At 43.1% G+C, this 14,556-nt stretch overlaps 1 protein-coding gene and 1 long non-coding RNA gene across 10 annotated transcripts in view; one reads left to right on the top strand and one right to left on the bottom strand.

Moving 5' to 3' along the window:
- LOC309345236 overlaps positions 1–14,556 on the bottom strand; it is a 278,649-nt gene that overhangs the window by 145,207 nt on the left and 118,886 nt on the right. The gene's annotated exons all lie outside the window — the stretch shown is intronic.
- EPB41L1 (erythrocyte membrane protein band 4.1 like 1) overlaps positions 1–14,556 on the top strand; it is a 179,656-nt gene that overhangs the window by 19,791 nt on the left and 145,309 nt on the right. For all 9 annotated transcript variants that reach the window (XM_081867441.1, XM_081867437.1, XM_081867442.1 and 6 more), the window contains exon 2: positions 5,062–5,116. The gene's annotated coding sequence lies outside the window, so the exon portion shown is untranslated. The remainder of the gene's footprint in view (positions 1–5,061; positions 5,117–14,556) is intronic.

The following is a 14,556-nucleotide window of genomic DNA, read 5'->3' on the forward strand; positions in this document are numbered from 1 at the left end:
CTCATGAGGAATAAGGAGTCAAAAAGGGTCAGGTGGAAGGTGACATGCTGGCTGAATTGTAGTCGTTTGTATGGCAAGAGTTCTTGTTTTTGCCTGTGCGTAAAACTGCTGGCCACAATTACAACCAAGACTTGATCGTGTGGATTTCCACTTGGAAGCCATTTATTGCGAGTTAAATAAAAATGTCACAATAAACATATAAGAGGATTCAAGATGTCACAGTAAAATGAGAACAGCAACAAAGCAAAACCAAACCCCAGAAAGAGGTTTCACAAGAAGGAACGTGTTTTCTCCAAGATACTACCTGTTTAACTTGCCATTGCCACTTCCTGAACTTTTATTAAGGTCCTATAGATGGACTGCTGTGTCTGCGGCACTGCATTAATCATTCTTCTGCGGCTGCTGTTGTGTTAAAGAAATGTTGTTACAAGTGTGTTTTGAGGATTTGTCCTTGCAGTGTATGTTGCTATGTTTATTTAGAAAACAGTTGGCAGGCTTTGCTTCTAGAGGTGGAGAACTGGAATATCAAGAATGGCTGGCTTTGCCATTGATCAGATAATTATTTGCACTGCCCCTGCCCCTTTTGCTCTTGTCTGTTCTTGGCTTTGTTTGTTATTTCTTTCTCTGTTGCTTGCTGTTTTAACCGACTGGCATTTATAGGTGGGGTGGAGTTTTAAGAGTATGTGCACATGCAGAACTTGGTGCATTCTGAGAATTGTTTTAGTTTCAAGCATGGGAGTAGCCAGGGGGCTGGAGGGGGCAGGTACCCTCCTAAAACAGGTAAATAAATAAAAATATTTAACTGACCAATTGTGTTCTGCGCCCCCCCCAAGTGTAATGCTTCCCGCACCCAAAATAATGCCTGCCCTCCTCCAAATAAATCCTGGCTATGCCCATGTTTTAAAGCAAATTTCTAGCTATTATGGCAGGTGTAGGGAACCTTTGGCCCTCTGAAGGTTGCTGAACTTCAGTTCCTATAATCCTTGGTCATGCTTGCTGAGGGTGATGGGAGTTCTAGTTCAGCAACATCTGCCGGGCCACAGTTTGCCATACTTGCTCTATGGCTACAAAATAAACTTCAGTGTGTGCAGGCAAAGGCTAGTGCAATTTCAGAAGCCCAAGGTGAGACTGAATAAGATTTCCAGTGCCAAAGTGTTAGGAACATAAATATTTTGGGCCGTTTTTTTAAGATTAGCAAAAGTAGAATAAATTATGCAGAGCAAATATATGTGGAAAGATTGCAGAATGAATTTTGCAGATTTTTGTGTTACTATAGTGCAGGATTTTGACTTGTTTAGGGCTCAGACTACACTGCACTGCCTTTTGTAATTCAAAAGTGTCTCTAATTGACTGGAAAGATGTAGCCACTTGAATTAAATATCATGCTAATAAGGTATTGTGTAGTAGCCAGCAGATAATAAGGTTATTTATGTATTTATTCTCCTGCAGGCGTGTACGGTTTATAAAATAGGTGCAGATAAAGTATACTGGTACAGCTCCTGCGACAGAATTCTTGATTCATAGCTAACCTCAGATAGGGGACCTCATCCAGCCCCCAAGCAAATATTTCTGGTCTTCCAGAGATACACTGACTCTGGTAGCAGCAAACCTATCACTGCAGTAGATGGAGAGGAGTAAGAACGTCTGCCCTGCCCAGTACCCTGACAGGATGCAAATTGCCCCCACCCTGGTCATGAGCTCGATCATTTGATGAGTGAAGAAGGAATGATAGCTACCATTCTCAACATGGATCAGCTGAGGGGGGAGGAAGGCTGTGTGACTGTGCAGTGTAGTAGAGCGAGGGGTGGCCACACCCACTGCCGGCATGTGCCCACAGGAGTGTCGGCCAAGAGTGAATACAGCCCTCGGGCTGAAAGAGGTTAGTCATCCCTGACAGAGAAGATGCCACCCAAAGAACTGCAGTTCTGTCTTGTGGCATTTTGGAAGCAGTAGCCTGAGGTTTCACTCCCTCTGAAGGAGCAGGTACATAGCTTGGGGTATTTCTGGAACCTCAGTGGCACAGAGTGGCTTCCATCAATTTGGGTTGGTGGCCCAGCCACTATCTAGAGAGGGGTAGCCTAACTTCTTTTGTTTACGCTTTGGTAACCTCCAGACTAGCTTACTTCAATGCATTATATGCGACGCGGCCCAACTGCACCTGGTACCAGTTTGGTTACAGGCCCAATTCAAAGTCCTGGTTTTGAGCCAGTGTGGTGTAGTGGTTAAGAGCGGTACAGTCATACCTCATGTTACATCCGCTTCATGTTACGTTCTTTCAGGTTACGTCCCGCGGCGACCCAGAAGTACCGGAAAGGGTTACTTCTGGGTTTTGCAGCTCGCGCATGCACAGAAGCGTAAAATGATGTCACACACATGCGCAGAAGTGGCAAATCACAACCCGCGTGTGTGCAGACGCACCACTGCGGGTTGCGCTCTTTTCATGTTGTGAATGGGCCTGCAACCAGAGGTACCACTGTAGTCTTGTAATCTGGTGAACCGGGTTCGCATCTCCGCTCCTTCACATGCAGCTGCTGGGTGACCTTGGGCCAGTCACACTTCTTTGAAGTCTCTCAGCCCCACTCACCTCACAGAGTGTTTGTTGTGGAGGAGGAAGGGAAAGGAGAATGTTAGCCGCTTTGAGACTCCTTAGGGTAGTGATAAAGCAGGATATCAAATCCAGACTCTTCTTCTCTTCCTTGTGGCTCAGGACACAATACCCCAAAGACTTCCTCTCCCTAAATTAACTGACCCAGGATTTTGCGATGGTAATCTGAGGCCCTTTTTTGTGTGCCTCCCTCCAAGGGGGATCTGGTGGGTGAGAACACAAGAACAGACCTTTTCTGTGGTGGTTCCCTCATTCCTTTTTTTTATCAGGCCTTTGGCTTTTGAATATCTATAGCCTTTTTGCATGAGTGGGATGTTTTAATGTATGCTGTTCATTTTAAAATAGAATTGCCTTTTAGATTTTTTTAATGCTGATTTTAATGTAAGCTTGCTTAAAGCATTGTATGTCACTTTGAGTTGGTGTGGCAAATGAAGACTAATCTAATCAATCAATTAATAATTGTTCCTCTTAGTTTGGGTTGATACCAAAACCTCTCCCTCATTTGCGTAGTCCACAGAAATCCAGAGCTCAGTTTAAATAGCCTTGGATTCCACAGCTAGAACAAAAATACACTCTTTTGACCCAAATAGGGTTCTTATTAGCTTTGCATGAATTTGCACTGATTAAATGATTCTCTGTAAATGGGAGGAGATATGCAGGAAATGTGCAGAGAAAGGTGTACAGGTCATGGTTGCACTTGGGGAGGATGAAAAGATGAAAGCAAGCTTTTCTCCTTTAACAAAGCATTATATCCAAGAGGTCATATCAAATTAACCTTTAAGGCTGAAGACTTCTTGGTGGAAAATCTACACTGCCCTGGTTGTTTGTAAAAACAGTAAGCCACAATTTGCACACATTTAACTAGGGTGCATTCAGCTTGATGCACTTGACAAAATTAAAAAGGGAGCAGGTGTTCAGGAAAAAAAGGCTTTGGCAATCCCACCCGCCATTGCACCTGATGTGTTTTGACTAGACATGATATTGTCAATTCCTGGAATGTAAACCCCCCCCCCCACGTAAGTTGCAGGCTTAGAACAGTGGCTCTTTTAGAGCTGTATTTGCACAGACATTATGTCTGTGCAAAGACACATTGAGTCTTTGCACAGACAGAATGAAGATGTGCAGCCTGGCTAAAGGGGGCAGGTTTTCTTCCTTGCCCTTGTTCAAATGCTCTTCTTTCCTTCTGCAAGAAGCTCACTAATGTGAGAAGCAGGCCATTGTAGCATGCTATTTACACTGTTTCAATCAAGTTGTTGTTAAACTTACACAGGCTGCAGACGGAAGGGTTGACTTCTAAGCTATCCTTCAAGGTCCAAGACCAAACCTTTGTGGCTTTCACATCTGGGTCTGTAATGAACTCCGCAGGCCAAATGTTGCCTTCCAGAACTTTGGTGTCTCTGCTGGAGCAGCAGTGGTGAAGTTAATGTATATAATGAGAAGATAATGGCACGCAGAACAGATGGCTCTAAAATTAGAATGTGTTTAATAATTCCTTGTGCAGGCCAGAAAAAGTATCCATTTCATTTCCTGAGCGGTGGATTGTTTTCCCAAGATTGGATCTAGTAAATACATACTTCTATTATTTTCATAAATAAGTTTGAATGCACAGTGGTTGGCTGACTGAAGAAAATGCTGCTGTTTCATTCATTTTTGTCAGTGAAAAGATGCATATTTATACCCCACAAGGGAATTTTCTTGGTTGTAGTAAATACACAATTGTTCAGGACGTAGTTATAGCATTATTGTGGGTATACTGGTTTCATCAGCGTTTCATGTAACAAATGTCTGAAGGGTGAATGACAGGTGTACTTCCTTAAGTAATTATGTGCTTGGGAGATGAGATTGGCTCATGGCTTCCCAATGTATGTACCTGGATGTTTGATATATTTATTTTTCAGACTCTTCAGGTTTACTACCAGGAATTCAGGGTCTCTATGGTAAATACATAATTGCCACATATTGCACGGAGCTGCTTACAGTTTGAAGCAGGGGTAGGGAACTGGCTCTGGCCATTGGACCAGATCCTTGTCTCCCCTATCACATGTGAGTGAGACTGCCTTCCTGTCAATCACCTGATGCCAAAATGATGTCAGATGACTTCCTTCAAAGGCTGCACTTGGCTCCATGAAAACCCTGACCATCAGCTGATGGTCATTGTTTGCACAAAGTCCTGCTTGTTGCTCTGAAGTCCTGACGATGATGTCAGGTGTGACTTGGCCAAAATGATCTCATGGGTCAAATGGAGAGAAACCTAGAGGGGCTAATTAAGCCCACAGACCAGAGGTTTCCCATCACTGCTTTGCAATGTTCAGATAACATAGGTAATCCCAGATCTTATGAAGAAATGAGAGGCATATTAACAGTGACAACTTTTGCAGGAGACACAATTCTGTTCTTTGCAAAGGCAGCATTACATTTTCTCCTCCCATTTCTCACTCTCATTTTTCTCCTTCTAGTGTCTGAACAGTGCTTGAACGGAGATAAAATAGTCCAACAGCAGCTGGAGACTGGGTGAGTTTTCTATAACCATTTAATTGTCTTTCATCAAACCCTTCACATTTGTTTCTTTAAATGGAAGCTTGCCAGTAAAAAAAAGTGACTGTGGTCTTTCTATCATTTTTTTCAAATACTCTTTTAAAAGTACCATCTTGTAGTTTACTTGTTGCCTCCTCTGCTAGTGCTTAAAAGGTGTTTGCTTTCAAAAACCACAAAGAATCTACCCTGCTCACCTGTAAGCAGCTTCAAGCACTACTGGACCTCCAAACTGAGTTGCTTACAGTTTGGCATCTTAGATAAGTTAAGAGATACATGTGGGAAGAGGCCAAATGCAACCAGGGCGGATCGCAGCGGTACCTATTTACTTGCACTGACATACTTTCAAACTGTAGGGACGCGGGTGGCGCTGTGGTCTAAACCACTGAGCCTCTTGGGCTTGCTGATTGGAAGGTTGACAGTTCAAATCCCCGCTACGGGGTGAGCTCTGTTGCCCTGTCCCAGGTCCGGCCAACCTAGCAGTTCGAAAGCACGCCAGTGCAAGTAGATAAACAGGTACCGCTGCGGCGGGAAGGTAAATGGCGTTTCCATGTGCTCTGGCACTTGTCACGGTCCTCTGTGTGCCAGTAGCAGTTTAGTCATGCTGGCCACATGACCTGGAAAACTGTCTGTGGACAAACGCCAGCTCCCTTGGCCTGAAAGCGAGATGAGTGCCGCAACCCCATAGTCGCCTTTGACTGGACTTAACCATCCAGGGGTCCTTTTACCTTTCTGCCACAGTAGTGCATGTCTGTTGATGACACATCATAGTGGTCTTCCATTATAGTAGCTGCTGGAGCTGTTCTCTACAATTGATTGTAGTAAACAAATTTTTGACGCGTACAGAATAGAGTGAAGGTAGATCAGGATATATTGTAATAATTAAGAACAATGTTTTGAGGTGATAACAATCAAGCAAACAGATGTGTACAAGTTCATGCACTCAGACAGATGTGCACAGAAAGTATTTCCAAGATAAACTAGTTGAAAAAATGATTTCTCACCCCTTACCAGCACACATTTTCAGCCACCGGTGCTTTGAAGGGTTTTCTATGCTTTATATGTTTACTGTAAATAATTTGACACCACAATAACACTTGCTTACACACAGCAAATAGCTTTATAATGTGTGGGATCATGCTAGTGTGTTCTGTGACTAATGTGTATGAATGACGGGGGTTAGATTACTGCAATACGTTAAACATACGGTTGCTGGAGCAGAATTTGGCAGCCAGGATGCTCACCAGGGCAAAATAGTTTGAGCATATTACACTGATCCTGACTTGACTGCCCTGGCAGCCAATTAGTTTCCAGGCACAATTCAAAGCACTGGTTTTGACCTATAAAGCCTTAAATGGCTGAGGACCACAATACTTCAATAACCAACACTCCCTTTATGAACTGACCCAGAACCTGCAGTCATAATCTAAAGTCCTTCTTTGTGTGCCTCCCCCATGAGTAGTCAGGAGGGTGGCAGCACGAGAACGGACCTTTTCTGTAGTAGCTCCCTGCTTGTAGGGTGTTCTCCCTAGTGAGGTTCACCTTCATTACATATCTTTAAGTGCCAGGCGAAAAAAATTCTCTGTAACCGGGCCTTGGACTGATTAACATTCTGTGCCCTTTTAAATGTGTTTGTGAGTTGGTTTTTTATTGGTTTGTTTTTGTTTTTATTATGTATTTTGGGTTCTCATTTTGTATTTTTATGTTGTGAACTGCCCTGTGATCTTCAAATGAAGGGCAGTATACAATTATTTTAATAAATAACAAAGTAAAAATAAATGCACATATCCACCCGCTTGATGTGCATGTTGTAGAGAAGACGAGGACTGTGTAAAGTATGGAGCTTCTTACTGGTACAACTTTTCCTCCATGGATAAACTAGAGGATAGTCCTTAAACATGGGCACTTTCCATTTTTAAAGTGATCTGCAGATTCCTGTCAGATCTGCCTCGGTTCTGACACTTTGATCCTGTGTTGGGAATTCTCATCTGAGGATGCTGTTAGGCGTCCATAGTTACAGCTCAGATGAAATTTGACCTGGGAAAACACTCTTGTTTTTGAATGGGGTTTGTGCATCTATCCAGAGCAGGAGGCAGGTTCCTACTCTCTCTTTCTCTGTCTCTCTGTGTAGCAGTAACTGCAGTCTTGTCAGGGGAAATAAATATCACACTAGTAGCATAAGGGAAATCCATGTCTTTGAGGAGAGCTGTAAATGGGTCAGTGGCATGGATGAAGATAAAATGCATGCACATGCCTCAGGGGCGATAGATTTCTCTCTCTCGAGTGTGTGGCTTGTAAATTTTTATGGGCAATTTCTACTCTGTAATGCCAAGTGCCTTACATTTTATTATTGCAAGAGTTGGGTCAGGGGCATGCCTTAGTTCACATCTTTCCCTCCGCCCACCCCCAGCTCCCTGTTACGGATAATGATTGTGATCATTTTTTTTCCTGGAGGGAAAGGAATACATAACTAAGACAATACTGTAATCTTCCTCCTTTTTAAAAAACTTGTCTCTCTGGGTTGGAACATGATCACTGCAATTCCTAGTCAAACCTTTTCTTGAGATTACGTATTCAGATATTTGGTTGTGGATATTTAGCTCTAAATGCACTTGGAACAGGATATACTTCCAACTGAGCAAGAATAAGAAAGATGAAAGGTAAACCCTGAGATCCCTTCCCTTCATGAAAGAGAAAGAGAAAGAAAGAAAAGAATAGGTATTCTTTCTTAATATCTTCTACATCATTGGTGGCTTATTATTATTTTACCTAAGGGGAGAGGATGATTTGCATCCCTATCAGGGTGCTGGGTTGATGGAGAGGTTTAAATATCTCTGCTGAATCCAGTGCTACTGCCCACTTCACCTTTTATTGTCCCACTGCCAAAAGGGGTTTTGAGTGGAATTTAAATTAGTGCGGGGGGGGGGGCATTAACTGACCCCTGAGCCTAGGGGTTGGCCACCCCTATTCTCTGCTCTGTATTGCTTCAAACAGAAGCCTGCCTTTGCAAAGGGAGAGACTTTATCTCACTAGAGATGGGCCACAAACTCTTTCCCCTCTCTTTTATTACCTCTTTCCAACCTATGCTAGCCCACACTAATTTTTTACCTGTTCTGTTTTGTTTTTTAAGCATTTGGCACTTAGCAGTGTCTTACAAGGATAATCAACACACACACACACACACACACACACACGGAAAACAAACAAGGGAACAGAGACAGACCAGGTCTTAGACAGTCATAGCTCACAGTCAATCTCACATGTTTAAAACCCAGTAACTGCAATTTGTTTTGCTTCTGAACTGTTGTCAGACCTGTTCTACCAAAGGTTAAGAGGGAGATGCAGCACTCTGTGCATCAGTGGTCCTACTGAGACAATGATAAATACCAAACTATTATAGTGGAAGCCCATTTTAATTCATACTTCATATTTCACCTTCACCTCTTGGGTAGTTCAGCATTCCTTCTAGTGCCATGAACCTTATTTTCCTGCTGAACATCTGTTTGCAACATTTCTGGAAAAGGTGAAGGTCAAAATGCCTGTATAGTTTGAAATCTATTGTAGCCCAGTAGGCAAAACAGTACGCAAAGCATTGGCAATCTGAGGATTGCTCTGTGAAAATCTCCTTTTCTCTAAGCCCTGCCTTAATTTTCCCCACACCTGACACTAAATATAATGTCAAGTTGAGGACAGGTGGGTTTGACTTGGCCAAAAAAGCCAAAGAAATTCTCATGGGGACTTGATACACTGACTCTTAACAAGAGCGGTTATTTTCTATCCACCGTGGTGATTTCAAACTAGCCAGGCACAGTTCCCATATCAGAGAAAAATCACCTTGGGGAACAAGTTTCAGGAGGGTAAACCACACGTGGAGGAGAGTTCTGCTATCCTCGCCCGCATGCCCTCTGTTCCTCATAAAACTAGACCCACATAGCTTCTTTATCTGTGCTATCATGACCATTCTGTCCTCATAGAATTTCTGTTTGCTTGCTTATAATCTACCCTTTTGTAAAAGTACAAGGTGGTGTGCTCAAACAGAAATTGCAACAATAGAAACATCAATTTAAAAAAACCCTCCACAAATACTAGTTGGGTAAAAGAAAATGCACATTTCAAAGTACCTCTAAATAAGCGACGTTTCTAAGCGACGTCTAAAAGAAGGTACTGATGCTTGCTGCCCCATCACAGGATCTCAGTGATCCTGGTGGAACATTAGGGTTCAGGTGGTCCTTAGGGCGCTTTAAGTCCAAGTTGTTTAGGGCTTTGTGAATGAACTCATGAACCTTAAACCTTGCCCAATAGCAAATGGTGTAGACCATTGTATGCCATCCATGATGGTTCGGGAATAGTTGCTGTTGGTGTACCAGCCAGAGCTGGTGGAACCCACTCCTAGCTACAATGGTCGCTTGGTCCTCTAGAGATAGATTAATGATCACTCCTAGACTGTAGACCTGCTCCTTCAGAGAGAATGCAACCCCATCCAGAACAGATGACTGATCCATGGCTGAGACTTTGGGACCAACCACCCATAAGGCCTTTGTCTTCCCAGGATTCAAGCTCTGCTGGTCCTATACATGCCTATAGTATTGGCTTATTTGCAAGTTGAGTCCTGCTAGTGATAAAGGTATTTCAGTTATAATGTGCTTATTTAGAAAAAGCTCCTCTTTTGTTCAAAGTTTGATTCTGCAATAACTAATGTCCCTTCGAGTCTGGCTTTAATTTCTCTGTTTCCTGGATTCCAGCATCTTTTCTTCTTGGTACGGCAGAGAGTATCAATTTATTAACAGACCATGTGAAGTTGGTGGAAGAGAAGGGAGGGAGGAGGCCGCCTCTGTCTTCAGGATCTTTGAATAAACCAACAGTGCAGCAAGCCTGAAGAATAGAAACCGAGCCTGTCAGATCTCCTATAATTTGAGCCTGACTACAAGTCCTATGATTGAAGTCCTTTGTTGTTTTTTAGGTTTCCCAATTTGTACAGTACACTTAGTTTCACCTCCAAGGTGTTAGCGTGTCAGCAAGGGAAAGAAAAAGTGCAGCTACAAAGGAACTAATTTGACAGTCGCCCTGTCAGCCTGGGGGAACTCCCAGGAAGTCTGCACCGAATGTACAGCTGTTGCAGGAGAGATGAAGAAACCCAAGGAGCCTGAACTCTGATCTGAGAAGACAGATTTACTTGTGTGCTTGATTTCCATTGGGGTACCTTTGCCGTGGTGAGATGTGTGCATGCTCAAGCAGGCGTTTTGCTTTGGTACATCCTGCCATTGTGGAGTATGATGTCATGCCCCCTCATGCTTGTTTTTTTTTTCTTTTCTATTTTTTCATCTAGCCCATGGATTGCTTGGAAAGAATACCCTGGTTGAGGCATTCTTATCTTGCAACAAGGGAGAGAGGGAGAATACAGTAGCTGGATCTGTCCCCTGCATTACATCCCTGTTCCTCAGCCCCAGCGATCTTCCACATGTTGGAGGGCAAGCTCCTGAAACAGGGAACCTGATGTACTTGTGGAGGCTCCCCATGTGACTTAGAACCCTGCTTGATTGGGGATTTGAATTGCCTGGGGAACTTACATGGGTACAGCAAGTTCCCTACTGCAGATGCATGGATGCTGGTGGAGTGTGGTAATGGGGACATGTGAGGCTGCTAACGGAGACAAAGAGTGTGAATTGAACATTCCGTTCCACTATTTTAAGAAGAGATGGACAACACATTCTTATAGCTGCTGTGGAACTGCTATGCTGACAACAAAGGGTGTGTTATTCATTTAAGTACCTTGCTCAGATTCTATTTAGGGAGCAGGGTTGGGAGGACCATCAATACAGTAGTTGTCAGGACTGTAATGGTATTAGCTCACTATAGTCAGTAACAGAAACTCTATGGTTGAGCTTCATTTTCTTGTAGAGCCCCAGTAACCTCCTTTCCTGATGCAATACCATAGTTCCACCCCCCAGGATCTCATATCAAAGTCTTTCGTTGCTTATTTTTGTCCTTTATTTGCACACAAACTGAAATAGGTACCACATACTGGAGGTTTGCAGCCAAATGACACACTCAGAAATATTGCTGGATAGTTGAAGTGATATTGCGTTGCACCCCTTCAGGCTGCTGGGAGTAATAGCATTTTTAAAAAACCCCAAACCCACAATCCCTTACCTCAAAACTCCTTCTTAGTGGAAAATGGATCTGCCAGGTAGAAAGGTTTTGGCTTAGTTTTCTCTGATATGGTAGATTTCTACATGTCTCCCCCCACCTGCACTCCAAAATGATATACAGTCCAAGAAAGGCTTTAGTGCATTTTTCTGAACATGTATTTCCTTTGCTGTGATCTCATGGCCCACTACATAGTGGAGGACTCTAAGTATGAGGTTCAGATGGCTTCCTTGAATAGCAACCCATTAGTCGCTTATTTGGTGCCCTCCCTGTCAGAGTACAGTGCTGCCACCATCATCTAACTTAGAGGTACTGCAAGAATCTTATGCTCCATCTTCTCAGCCTTGCAGAAGTCAAAGACTACAAAGTGAAGTGAGGACTTTAAAACCATGCAGCCAGTTCCTTCATAGAGCTGGGGCTTATCATGGTTCAGTTCCTGCTGAGACAACATGCTCCCATAGCTGTCTTATGAGCAGAGAGCTTCAGGTAGCTGGGCCCCCTTGGAGCTATCCAAGGTCCTGTTCTTGTCTGCCCTCTATTCCAACCAGTCTTTCACCTGCTGACTTCCTGAACACTGCCTGCTTCCTTGGTAAGCCTCAGGAACACATGGAACTGGGCATTCTCAAGCAAGAGAACATGCAAGAGATAAAATTTGCACTGTCTTCATATTGTATTATTTCTACACTGCTCTTAAACATGTGCAGTTATAAAAATTTAGAGATCCTTTAATGTCAAAAAAGTATTACATGCTCACTGAGCTATTAGTTGCAACAAATATACATAATTGCTTGAATCTAAACCAGCCCTAACTTCAGTGTGAGAATATAGGGTGAAAAATCTCTGCTGTCTATATGACTGCATGTTTTCAGTCTTGATTTTGTTGCAGCTCCCTGATCTAAGGTACTACCTGGTTGATGATTATTCTAAGAAAGCATTTCAAGATCCGTGCAAGGAGTGGGGTGATACGCTTATCATTGTGCATATGAATCCGTTATCTCTCTCAGGCTTCATTCTACAGCTCAAGGACTGCTAGTATATTAATCTGTCTTATGACTATCATGTAGAGCTTGTGACTGTGTCTGTATATCAAACAGGAAAGAGATAAAGAAAAGGCCTGGTCTCTTTGGTGTACTTTTCCCTACGATTGTGTCTTTTTCATGCAAGCTGTTGCTAGTACACATACAGATTATGCATTTTTAATCTTGCAGAGAAACGATAGCTCTGGCCTGTCTGCAGGCCGTTGAATTTCCCAACAAGATAGTTGGTAAGATGGTTTGATACACAACAGTTGCAAGTCTGAAGTTGGTGATGTGTCAAGTTTGTTGGGTTGGTTAAGAAGTCTCCCTAGAAAAAAAGTCTTAAAGGGACTCTACTTTTCAAGCCGCTTTACATTTAAGTACAGATTCAACAGAGCTTCCTTGGTCTGTGGCCTCTAACCTTAAATACCAGAGTGAGATTGGAAAACCCTATTTGGATATGATTTTGATTTGGCCAGATGGAATTCCCATGTGACTTTAAGATGCCCAGTGAATAGCCTGACCTATTAAACTTCCAAGACACAACCAATGTCTTGTATTGAAATGTTCCATGTTTCCTGGAACTCTCATTCCCTTTCTCCCCAACTGACAGACAGACTTAAATATATACAAACTGGCACTAAATACATCTTATATAGGCCCTGTTTCCTGAGCTCTATTTGCAGGAACCATTAGCATTTTCCCAGCACTTCCATCCGGTCTATTACTGCAGTGTTTCCCAGCTGGGGGCCATATGGCCCCTTGTGGGCCCCCAAGATATTCCAAGGGGGCTACAGGATAAGGCTAGGGGGCCACAGAGGGAAGTGAGAAGTGAAGAAAAAAGTTTTTTTAAAAAATCCTGATTGGCTATCCGCTTGGCCAGTCACAAGGGGGCAAGGGCCTAGTGCTCCTTTTTGCCACGTGTGTTTTCTTGGAGCAGTCTTGGTTTGTTTCCAGTAGGAGAGGGTGATCTCTGAGGCTTCCATTTTGACCATTAGAGCCCACAATCCAGAACCCACAGGTTAAGTAAATGTGGTGTTCGGGTGACAATGGGTAGGGCTGGATGAGCTGGAGCTGCTTGTGGCTGCCACCAGTGTCTACTCAGTAGAAAATCTTACTGAGTTCAGTGGGTCTTACTCCCAGGTAAGGGTGTGGTCAAGGAAATAAGCAGCTATCTTATTTTTAAAAAACATCTGAAGGCAGCCCTGTTTAGGAAAGTTTTTAATATTTAATACTATATTGTTTTTAACACTTGATTGGGAGTCGCCCAGAGTGGCTGGGGAAACTCAGCCAGATGGGTGGGGTATAAATAATAAATAATAAATTATTATTAGTAATATTATTATTATTATTACTACTACTACTACCACCACCACCACCACTACTACTACTACTACTACTACTATATTTATCTTGACAGCAAGGGCTCCTCAAGATGACAATATCTTTCTGCATCGGGGGGCAGGGCACAGGAAGGAAACTAGGATGGGGGGAAAAGGTTGGGAAGCACTGTGTTACTGTACCAAACACTGGTTCAGGACAGCCACAAGACCATATGCCTGTCTCCCCCCCCCCCCCCAAGTATTGAATAAGAAGCCAACATCTCAGATTGTTGAGGAGCTATTATCTGTATTTCTGCACATGGCATTTTAATCTATACCTTTGCTTTGGGCTAATAAATGTCGCCAACTGGTTTGTCTGCCCTGCTAAACAAATGGTTTATGAAGCCATATGGTTTATGAACCCATGGAATTCAGGTTCTCTCATGGTAGACCCAAAGCAGGGTGAACTTCTTGTTCTGGTAGGGCAACACAAAGGTTTTAGGAAGACAAAGGAAAGTTTGTTTCAGTTAGTTAGTACCTTGGATAGTTCCACATGGACTTTGGCTGGAGACTCGTACAAGCAGGTTAAAATGTTGCCTCAGCAATGAACAACCCCAAACTTAGACCTAAATAGGATTTCAGCTCAGTGGTTGGTTAACCCGGTCACTACAGTTACAAGCCTCTTCTGGTTAAAATAAAGGAGCCTTGTCTTTTTAAAGGGACTCTGAGTCCAAAAGGTGCAGAGGAGACTCCTGTGATGGAGTCCTCAAACTTGGGTGGCATTATGTAATCTCAGGCTACAGAGGTGCTGGCAAAATGGGCATCACCTTATTTACATCACCTTAAGGAGTCCCCTGTTGTTTGTTTCTGATTCCTTTCTCTCCCTTTTCTTGAATTGTTTGCAGAGATTCCACTGCCTTCACTTTCGGTGTTT

Source organism: Podarcis erhardii (genome assembly GCF_964252035.2).
Source record: "Podarcis erhardii genome assembly, chromosome: 6".
Classification (NCBI taxonomy): Eukaryota; Metazoa; Chordata; class Lepidosauria; order Squamata; family Lacertidae; genus Podarcis; species Podarcis erhardii.